At 47.5% G+C, this 10,054-nt stretch overlaps 1 non-coding gene across 1 annotated transcript; it reads right to left on the bottom strand.

The window, feature by feature from the left end:
- Positions 1-7,394: 7,394 nt before the first annotated feature.
- Positions 7,395-7,466, bottom strand: TRNAA-CGC (transfer RNA alanine (anticodon CGC)). The gene has a single exon. It is a non-coding gene; the product is annotated as a tRNA-Ala (tRNA).
- Positions 7,467-10,054: the final 2,588 nt, after the last annotated feature.

Genomic DNA, 10,054 nt, shown 5'->3' with positions numbered 1-10,054 from the left:
CTCCGGAGAGAAACTTGAAACAAAGGGCGTAGGAGCTGACATATTCTCGCCGTGAAACCTGAAAAGAGCTGATGAGATGCTGTGAAAGCCACTCACATTGAGCTAGAAAGAGCGCGAGTCACTTGTCATATATCAATAAACAATGACGTAGGCGCAATAGTGAAACTATAACCAATTAGCCGCACAAGGACATCCACATACAAGTCATTCACGTTTAATCGACACAAAATGTTTACAATGGGTTGTAAACTTTCATGCAATTGTAAATTGCTGGATATAGGTAGTTTGGAAGATTATCGTGCACTTACTCAATGATTCATGACCATTTATCGGTGAGTGATGCGAGTATGAGCCAACACTGGCATATGTTAGCCCACTCCGACCTCTAGGCCTAGTGTTGTACACCTCTTCTTAAGCCTCATTCCCTTACCTGAAACTTTGCTTAATCTAGTTTAGCCTAAACTAACGTCCTAATCTAATATAACTTTATCTAAACTAACGTCCCAATCAAGTTCAAGTATGTTTAATGACATAAGAAAGAAATACATCTCAAAGGGATAGAGTAGCTTAGGCTATTTCTACCCCCCTGCGTCCCAATCTAATCTAACTTGGCCTAAACTAACGTTCTAATCTAATCTAACTTGGCCTAACCAAACTTAATTTTACCTAATAATTACTGTGTTGTGCTGATGGCTGTGTGATACTCTCAGATCAACGGGAATATATCATTAGCCACACACAATAATAACCTGGATCTGTAAAAGAGAATGTTTGTCCGAGGATGGAGGCTAGACGCTTGCATCTAGCCTCAGAAACCTGTACACCAGTTGGTTGACGGTTGAGAGGCGGGACCAGAGAGACAAAGCTCGACCCCCGCAAGCACAACTAGCCGAGTACAACTAGGCGAGAACACAACTTCCCATGAGGGTGTGTGAGTGTATGGTGAGTGTGATAGAGGTGGGGGGGGGGGGGGTCGACCCCACATTAAATACGATTGGCAATTAATTCTGACAACTAACGCCTCCTATGAAGTGTGAAATGGGTGTTTGGTTTTCCCATAGAGTTTTTCGCAAGATTTGTAGCTGCTCATCACACAATGTAACCACAATGTTGTTACAATGTTGCATCAAAGTGACAATAGTAAAGTAACGTGTGTTGGCAAGGTGCATAAGTTGCACGTTGGGGAGAGAGAGAGAGAGAGAGAGAGAGAGAGAGAGAGAGAGAGAGAGAGAGAGAGAGAGAGAGAGAGAGAGAGAAAGAGAGAGAGCAGGAAGGACGGAGGGAGAATGGGAGGGGGGAGAGAGAACAGGAGAGGAGGAGAAGAGAATAGAGGGAATAAGAGAACGGGGGGGGGATGATAGAATGAGAGGGAGTCGGGAGACAGAGAGAGACCCGGGCACTGCCGGCTACCTCCAACTAGTATTGAGTATGATGAGGTTGGCAACACTTACTGACCTACCAGGAGCCCCAGTGTGTGTCTAGGCAGTACTGGTGATGCTGCATCTCTCATATAACGTAATATTTAACCATAATTCTTCATCATTGGAGGAGTTTCAAATCACCCCCCCCTCCAACTCCCACCCGCCCCTCCCACCCAGACCCTCATGTTGACGAGTCTCGTTTCATCAAGAATTATCCTTCTAGCTTCATTTTGTTGTAATGTATCGGCAAATGAAAAGGAAGAAATTGAGATGAACTCGTAGGGTGAGGGAGGTAGAGGTAGAAGTGTCTAGTGGGGAAAGAATGGTCAGGGGAAAGTGAAAGTTTAAGAATGAGCGGGAGAAAATAAGATCAAGGAAAGTAGAAGAAAAGAAAGTAAAAGTGCTAGAATAGTAGGAAAAAGGTTAAAGAGTAGAAAGTAGAAAATTGCTGCCACCATTGATTCAAGTTAATTATATACAAGACAAGGAATAGAACTTGTCTGCACAACAATATTATCTGATGTTATCATGTATCGTATAACCAAGAATCTTTAAGTCAAAATCTTAAGCCAGTAAACTTGAGAGTATTCTCCACTATAGCTTTAAAAATCCAAGATCTAGGAATCAGAATTAGACAGTTTACAAAAATAAGTTACCCATAATAGTAAATATAATTGCTTATCATAATTCACCCATTTCACTTGATGTTCATTTAATATAGGGGCCTGGTAGCCTGGTGGATAGCGCGCAGGACTCGTAATTCTGTGGGGCGGGTTCGATTCCCGCACGAGGCAGAAACAAATGGGCAAAGTTTCTTTCACCCTGAATGCCCCTGTTCCCTAGCAGTAAATAGGTACCTGGGTGTTAGTCAGCTGTCACGGGCTGCTTCCTGGGGGTGGAGGCCTGATCGAGGACCGGGCCGCGGGGACACTAAAAGCCCCGAAATCATCTCAAGATAACCTCAAGATGTCAACATTATTACACATATGTGAGTCGCCACACAAGAAATAGAGAGCACTACGGCTGACTGACCCTGAACATCAAACAACACCTAAGTTGGAAATGACAACATACGTCACCTTACAAGTTCACTCACCAAGGTCTCTGAGACTAAGTTGAGGGAGAGGGGGGAGGGATACGGCTGGCAGCCCCCCACCCGGCCTGACAGCTGGCCTGACAGGCTTGAACACTGGAGTACCAATCTAGTTATCGCTGTTCTCCTCAGTGTTTCAATTGTACGTTGTTTTAGATTTAGCTGCTCAGGACGAAATGTTCATGTTCATGTAGCACGGGCTATGGTGAGCCCGTAATGAAATGTATTTGATTGATGATTGATGAAGATTAAGCCACCCAAAAGGTGGCACGGGCATGAATAGCCCGTAAGTGGTGGCCCTTTTGAGCCATTACCAGTATCAAGAGCTGATACTGGAGATCTGTGGAGGTGCGACTGCACTCTGCGTGACGGGAGATGTCTCCCGTGAATGAAATGTACAGTTCCATGGGTATATATATGGGGGAACCGGGAGCTAAGCTCCGCCTACCAAGGAAATAGCCTCTGGCAAAAACCACGTCGCCTTTGGCCGTTTACCCGTATGGCCGAATATGGACGTAATTTGAAAATGAAAAAAATTGAAAATAAAATTGGAATTTTTTTTTCAACAACAGTAAGTAAAGGGTCCTCTGATAGGTTAGGTGGGCAGGAAATTCTCATAAAGTTTCAAAACGTTAATTGAAAGTTCCTCTTCTAAGCTGTCCGAGTAAGCCGGACGACTCAAACAGAAAACGGAACAGTACGTCACTTTTGTGAGTCGATTTCCTTTCAAATTACGTCCAAATTTGGCCATAGTGCGCATACGAGCCAAAAGTGACGTTATTTTTAAGAGGCCGGGTTGGTCTACCTACCACACCTAGACAGCGGCGTGTGTGTGATGGACACAACCCAGCCAACCGGCTGCAATTATCAGCGTGGCAGAAGCCAGGTCACCTCACACGACCTGACCCGAAGGCAACATGTTACAATTAACACCTGAAAGGCGTGACTCTAGAATAATAATATGGCGACTATCTGGCGCCTCCAATATCGTATATGTGACTGACTCTCGTTATATGTAAAATAATATACAAAAACACATATATGGTGTTACATTGTATCGTTTATAAGGTTTTCAGATTAGAACAGTAATCAGACCATTTGGGTCACAAGCGAATGGTCCCTGGTACATGTCCCTGGCAGGACGGTAGTACCCGGGAACGTTTTCTTACACCTGATTCCTCGGTCCACCTAACAGTAAATAGGTACTTGGGAGCTATGTAACTGTTGTGGGTTGCATCCTAAGGAATATAAGTTGGTAACCCAAACCTTAGGGGGGGGGGGGGAGACTTCGGCAAGTCTAACAAACTTCTTGTCCCCAACAAGGGAGCCGAGCGGACAGCACACTTGACTTGTGATCCTGTGGTCCCAGGTTCGATCCCGGGCGCCGGCGAGAAACAATGGGCAGAGTTTCCTTCACCCTATGCCCCTGTTACCTAGCAGTAAAATAGGTACCTGGGTGTTAGTCAGCTGTCACGGGCTGCTTCCTGGGGGTGGAGGCCTGGTCGAGGACCGGGCCGCGGGGACACTAAAGCCCCGAAATCATCTCAAGATGACAATAAGAAACAATAGTAATACCACACCAAATACCATGAGCACCACACCAAAAATAAATATCTCTTTGATATCCCCCAGAGTCAGACTAAATCTGTACAAACACTCCATGCAAATAAAAAGGCCCAGTCTTTGGCACTCATTACCTGATGAATTAAAACAATTGTCCAACCCATCCCCCGTTCAAAAGTAAAGTACATAAGTACCTAATTTCATCCTCATAATTTCTTACCTTATGCTCCAAACTCACACAGTATCTTGTACTACCCACGTCCCCAATATACACCCACATATACTTAAGATGTATATCGTCACCAGTGTAATAACCTCTCAATTTATATTATAGTTATTTGTTGATATGAAACCTTGCTACAATGTACCTTTTCATCATTCCTGATATGTTAGATTAAGGACCTGCCTGAAATGTTTTGCGCGTTAGTGGCTTTGTAAGAATGTAAAAACACCAATCTTATGTAATTTTCCCAACCCATTATACCTTCTTACAAATAAATAATTATTATTATATTCATATTATTATTATTTGTGGGGCCTGACGGCTGAGTGGACAGCGCTCGGTGTTCGTAGTCCTAAGGGTTCGTGTTCTATCCCCGGCGGAGGCGGAAACAAATGGGCAGAGTTTCTGCCACCCTGATGCTCCTGTTCACCTAACAGTAACTAGGTACCTGGGAGTTAGACAACTGCTACGGGCTGCTTCCTGGGGATGCGTGTGTATGTGAAAACTTATTTATTTATTTATTTTATTGATTTATTTATATACAAGAAGGTACATTGGGTTTGTGAGAATACATAGCATAGTATTTACAATCTTGTAAAGCCACTAGTACGCGCAGCGTTTCGGGCAGGTCCTTAATCTAACAGATAATTTTAAGTAGGTAAATTCTAGCAAAATTAATAAAATGATAACAGATACATTGCAAGAACTAGGGTTAAGGACTTGCCCGAAACTTTATGCGTGCTAGTGACTGTACAAGAATGTAAGAACTCTTGTATATATAAATAAAATAATATAAAAACATATATAATATTATTTCTAGAGACTACCGTTGACGGCGCTGACAAGGCGAGCGAGGCTGAGATATAAAGAAAGCGTAGAGTTAGTATTTTCAAGGCCAACTATTACAAATATATCGAGCTATAAAATATTGCACAATATTTATAAAAAAATCTTAACAGGCTTAGGTATACTCAGCAGTGTGCTTGTGATATATTGTATATGACGGATTACAGTGTGTTGAGGCCGCTAGAGTTAGTGGCCTTCAGGTAAATTCAGGTAACATAGTACGTATATGTGCTATACTAGGCCTATGAATATTTAAGTCTGATTTTTAGGTTTATTTTTCGGTCAGTAGAATTTGGTACTTTTCACCTTACAATCTAATTGCCTATTACGTCTATGTATCTACACCAGTTCATCCTTCACTCAGGACTCTGTATCATCATACATACACTCGGGAATCTGTACACCAGTTGATTGACAGTGGAGAGGCGGGACCAAAGAGCCAGAGCTCTACCCCCGCAAGCACAATTAAGTGAGTACATAGCTACACAAAGTCCTATCGAGAGTGGAGGACGAGTTAATTATCTCATACCATTTGGTCAGAAGTCGTTGATAACAGGTCCATAACTGAAATAATGTTGGCGAGCATGTAGCTCATGTTTACATAGTTTACAAGTGTAACGCTCACCCTTGGGTGAGCCATTACCTGCAGCCCGGTAGAAATAGCCTAAGCTATTCTATCCCTTTGAGATGTATTTCTTTCCTGTCTCGATAAACATACTAGAACCTGCCCGAAGTATCGATGCACCAGCCTAATTCTGGCAATTACATTATCATACTATCTAGTGGATGTTTGGTCCTGTCCGTACACATTGTTTTATATACAAGAGTTCTTACATTCTTGTACATAGTTCTCAGTTGTTTATATAACTCTTTATACTTGTGCTTTCTGTCCCATGTGTGTCAGTGACTGCTCGTCTGCAATCCCTAGTTTCGTGAACTATAACACGGTCTTTTCAACAGGTTGAAATACCTAGGTCCGACTCATTTGCAGGTTTATCACATGCAGTTTGAGCTGCCTTGTCCTTGTCATCATGCTGGACAACACCTGTGAGAGATGGTATCCGTATAAATGAGACACTGGAAACTTTATAATGAATATTACAATATTCCTAATATCTGTTTTGCATGTTGAGTTTTCAAGTGTTTGGAAGAGCTGACTTCGAATCACTGAAAATTACTCCTCCGCTGTTTTTCAGTGCGTTAGTGGCAAGTTGTAGTGCTGTTATGTTGTATATGTGGAGCTAAGCCAGTCGTTCAGTGCGTTAGTGGCAAGTTGTAGTGCTGTTATGTTGTATATTAGCAGTCTCCGTGGTGTAGTGGTAAGACACTCGCCTGGCGTTCCGCGAGCGCTATGTCATGGGTTCGTATCCTGGCCGGGGAGGATTTACTGGGCGCAATTCCTTAACTGTAGCCTCTGTTTAACGCAACAGTAAAATGTATACTTGGATGAAAAAACGATTCTTCGCGGCAGGGGATCGTATTTCAGGGACCATAGGATTAAGGACTTGCCCGAAACGCTACGCGTACTAGTGGCTGTACAAGAATGTAACAACTCTTGTATATATATGTGGAGCTAAGCCAGTCGTTCAGTGCGTTAGTGGCAAGTTGTAGTGCTGTTATGTTGTATATGTGGAGCTAAGCCAGTCGTTCAGTCGTCTCTGATAGAACTCGACCGTTTAAACTGTTGTTGCATTGAGGCGTGGTGTTGTTACTCTTGTGGCAGATGGCCGTGTAAGACACTTGTATTTAAGGGTACACATGTATCACGTATCTATTAACATATGAATGTGTAGTGTATGCATTTAATATTGCATTGTTCATTGATACTTATATTTCTATATTTAGTAAACTTAATAATATTTAATAGGTTAATATTAATTTCATTATATTATATATTATTATATATATTATATTATCATTATATTATTTTATTATTATATATTATTAATAGGATTAAATTATTTTCAGTTTTAATATATATATATATATATATATATATATATATATATATATATATATATATATATATATATATATATTAATAATAATAATCTTGGCTTTTCCTTTTGTTAATCTGTGAATCTCATTGCCTAATACAGTGCGAACGTTACACTTATGCTCCCTTAATTCATAAAGCGTACGTACTACCACTTACTCTCAGAACACCTGTGAGTAAGTGAGAGTGAATGTTTGAGTGCATCTTGAGTGAGTGAGAGTGCAGGTTGAGAGCTGGAGTGAACAAAACACTTGGAGGTGCCGGGGATTGAACCCGGGACTTCTCACATGCGAAGCGAGCACTCTACCTCTGAGTTACACCCCCGCTACTACACATTACACTTTTTAACTCCCATTTTAATCCTCCGCTCCGTCGCGCTACATCACCCACACGTTTTTTCAGTGCATTATATTTCTTTATTGGTAATAATGTTAATACAAAGTATATATATATATATATATATCAAATTCAAATGTTTATTCAGGTAAAGTACATACAAACAAGGTGTGATAAAAACATTGATGGCTTTATAGAGCTAGTACATACAATGCCTAAAGCCACTATTACGCAAAGCGTTTCGGGCAGGAAATATATATATATATAATATATAACTTGTATATAAGTGTGTGTGTTCGCCTGGCGCTCCGCTCCCTGGGGAGGAGCATTGTGTTCCTACAGTCTGAGTGTTCCCTACGTCCCTAAACTGTTGTATACTATATTACCCGAACCCAACCTCCCTGAGGACCCACGTACAGAAAACGGGACTACATCACCTCAATTATGCGAGCCGCTACGGGTTTTTGTGTATCAGTTTTGGGTTTGGAAGAAGCTATACGTCAAAAATGCGATGTACTATTCAGCTGGCAACACTATCAAATGATGATCAAGGGGGAGGGGTCAGTTATAGCTCTGTGTACTGTAAGTTAAGCTGTGTACGTGTGAGGGGCGGGTGTACGTGAGGGGTGGGGGGAGGGGTGGGTGTACGTGAGGGGTGGGGGTAGGGGCGGGTGTACGTGAGGGGTGGGTGTACGTGTGAGGGGCGGGTGTACGTGAGGGGTGGGGGGAGGGGTGGGTGTACGTGAGGGGTGGGGGGAGGGGCGGGTGTACGTGAGGGGTGGGGGGAGGGGCGGGTGTACGTGAAGGGTGGGGGGAGGGGCGGGTGTACGTGAGGGGTGGGGGGAGGGGCGGGTGTACGAGAGGGGTGGAGGGGTGTACGTGAGGGGTGGGGCGGGTGTACGTGAGGGGTGGGGGAGGGGCGGGTGTACGTGAGGGGTGGGGGAGGGGCGGGTGTACGTGAGGGGTGGGGGAGGGGCGGGTGTACGTGAGGGGTGGGGGAGGGGCGGGTGTACGTGATGGGTGGGGGAGGGGCGGGTGAACGTGAGTAGTGGGGGAGGGGCGGGTGTACGTGAGGGGTGGGGGAGGGGCGGGAGTACGTGAGTAGTGGGGGAGGGGCGGGTGTACGTGAGGGGTGGGGGAGGGGCGGGTGTACGTGAGGGGTGGGGGGGAGGGGCGGGTGTACGTGAAGGGTGGGGGAGGGGCGGGTGTATGTGAGGGGAGGGGCGGGTGTAATGGTGGGGTGGGGGAGGTGCGGGTGTACGAGAGGGGTGGGGGAGGGGCGGGTGTATGAGAGGTGGGGAAGTCATGGGGGAGGGTCATGTGTACGTGAGGGGTGGGGGAGGGGCGGGTGAACGTGAGTAGTGAGGGAGGGGCGGGTGTACGTGAGGGGTGGGGGAGGGGAGGGTGTATGTGAGGGGTGGGTGTACGTGAGGGGTGGGGGGAGGGGAGGGTATATGTGAGGGGTGGGTGTACGTGAGGGGTGGGGGAGGGGCGGGTGTATGTGAGGGTGGGGGAGGGGCGGGTGTACGTGAGGGGTGGGGGAGGGGCGGGTGTACGTGAGGGGTGGGGGAGGGGAGGGTGTACGTGATGGGTGGGGGAGGGGCGGGTGAACGTGAGTAGTGGGGGGAGGGGCGGGTGTACGTGAGGGGTGGGGCAGGGGCGGGTGTACGTGAGGGGTGGGGGAGGGGCGGGTGTACGTGAGGGGTGGGGGAGGGGCGGGAGTACGTGAGGGGTGGGGGAGGGGCGGGAGTACGTGAGGGGTGGGGGAGGGGCGGGAGAACGTGAGGGGTGGAGGAGGGGAGGGTGTACGTGATGGGTGGGGGAGGGGCGGGTGAACGTGAGTAGTGGGGGAGGGGCGGGTGTACGTGAGGGGTGGGGGAGGGGAGGGTGTATGTGAGGGGTGGGTGTACGTGAGGGGTGGGGCAGGGGCGGGTGTACGTGAGGGGTGGGGGAGGGGCGGGTGTACGTGAGGGGTGGGGGAGGGGCGGGAGTACGTGAGGGGTGGGGGAGGGGCGGGAGTACGTGAGGGGTGGGGGAGGGGCGGGAGAACGTGAGGGGTGGAGGAGGGGAGGGTGTACGTGATGGGTGGGGGAGGGGCGGGTGAACGTGAGTAGTGGGGGAGGGGCGGGTGTACGTGAGGGGTGGGGGAGGGGAGGGTGTATGTGAGGGGTGGGTGTACGTGAGGGGTGGGGGAGGGGCGGGTGTACGTGAGGGGTGGGGGAGGGGCGGGTGTACGTGAGGGGTGGGGGAGGGGCGGGTGTACGTGAGGGGTGGGGGAGGGGCGGGTGTACGTGAGGGGTGGGGGAGGGGCGGGTGTACGTGAGGGGTGGGGGAGGGGCGGGTGTATGTGAGGGGTGGGGGAGGGGCGGGAGTACGTGAGTAGTGGGGGAGGGGCGGGTGTACGTGAGGGGTGGGGGAGGGGCGGGTGTACGTGAGGGGTGGGGGGGAGGGGCGGGTGTACGTGAAGGGTGGGGGAGGGGCGGGTGTATGTGAGGGGAGGGGCGGGTGTAATGGTGGGGTGGGGGAGGTGCGGGTGTACGAGAGGGGTGGGGGAGGGGCGGGTGTATGAGAGGTGG

Source organism: Procambarus clarkii, chromosome 62, assembly GCF_040958095.1.
Source record: "Procambarus clarkii isolate CNS0578487 chromosome 62, FALCON_Pclarkii_2.0, whole genome shotgun sequence".
Taxonomy (NCBI): Eukaryota; Metazoa; Arthropoda; class Malacostraca; order Decapoda; family Cambaridae; genus Procambarus; species Procambarus clarkii.
This window is presented reverse-complemented; position numbering and strand designations above follow the sequence as displayed.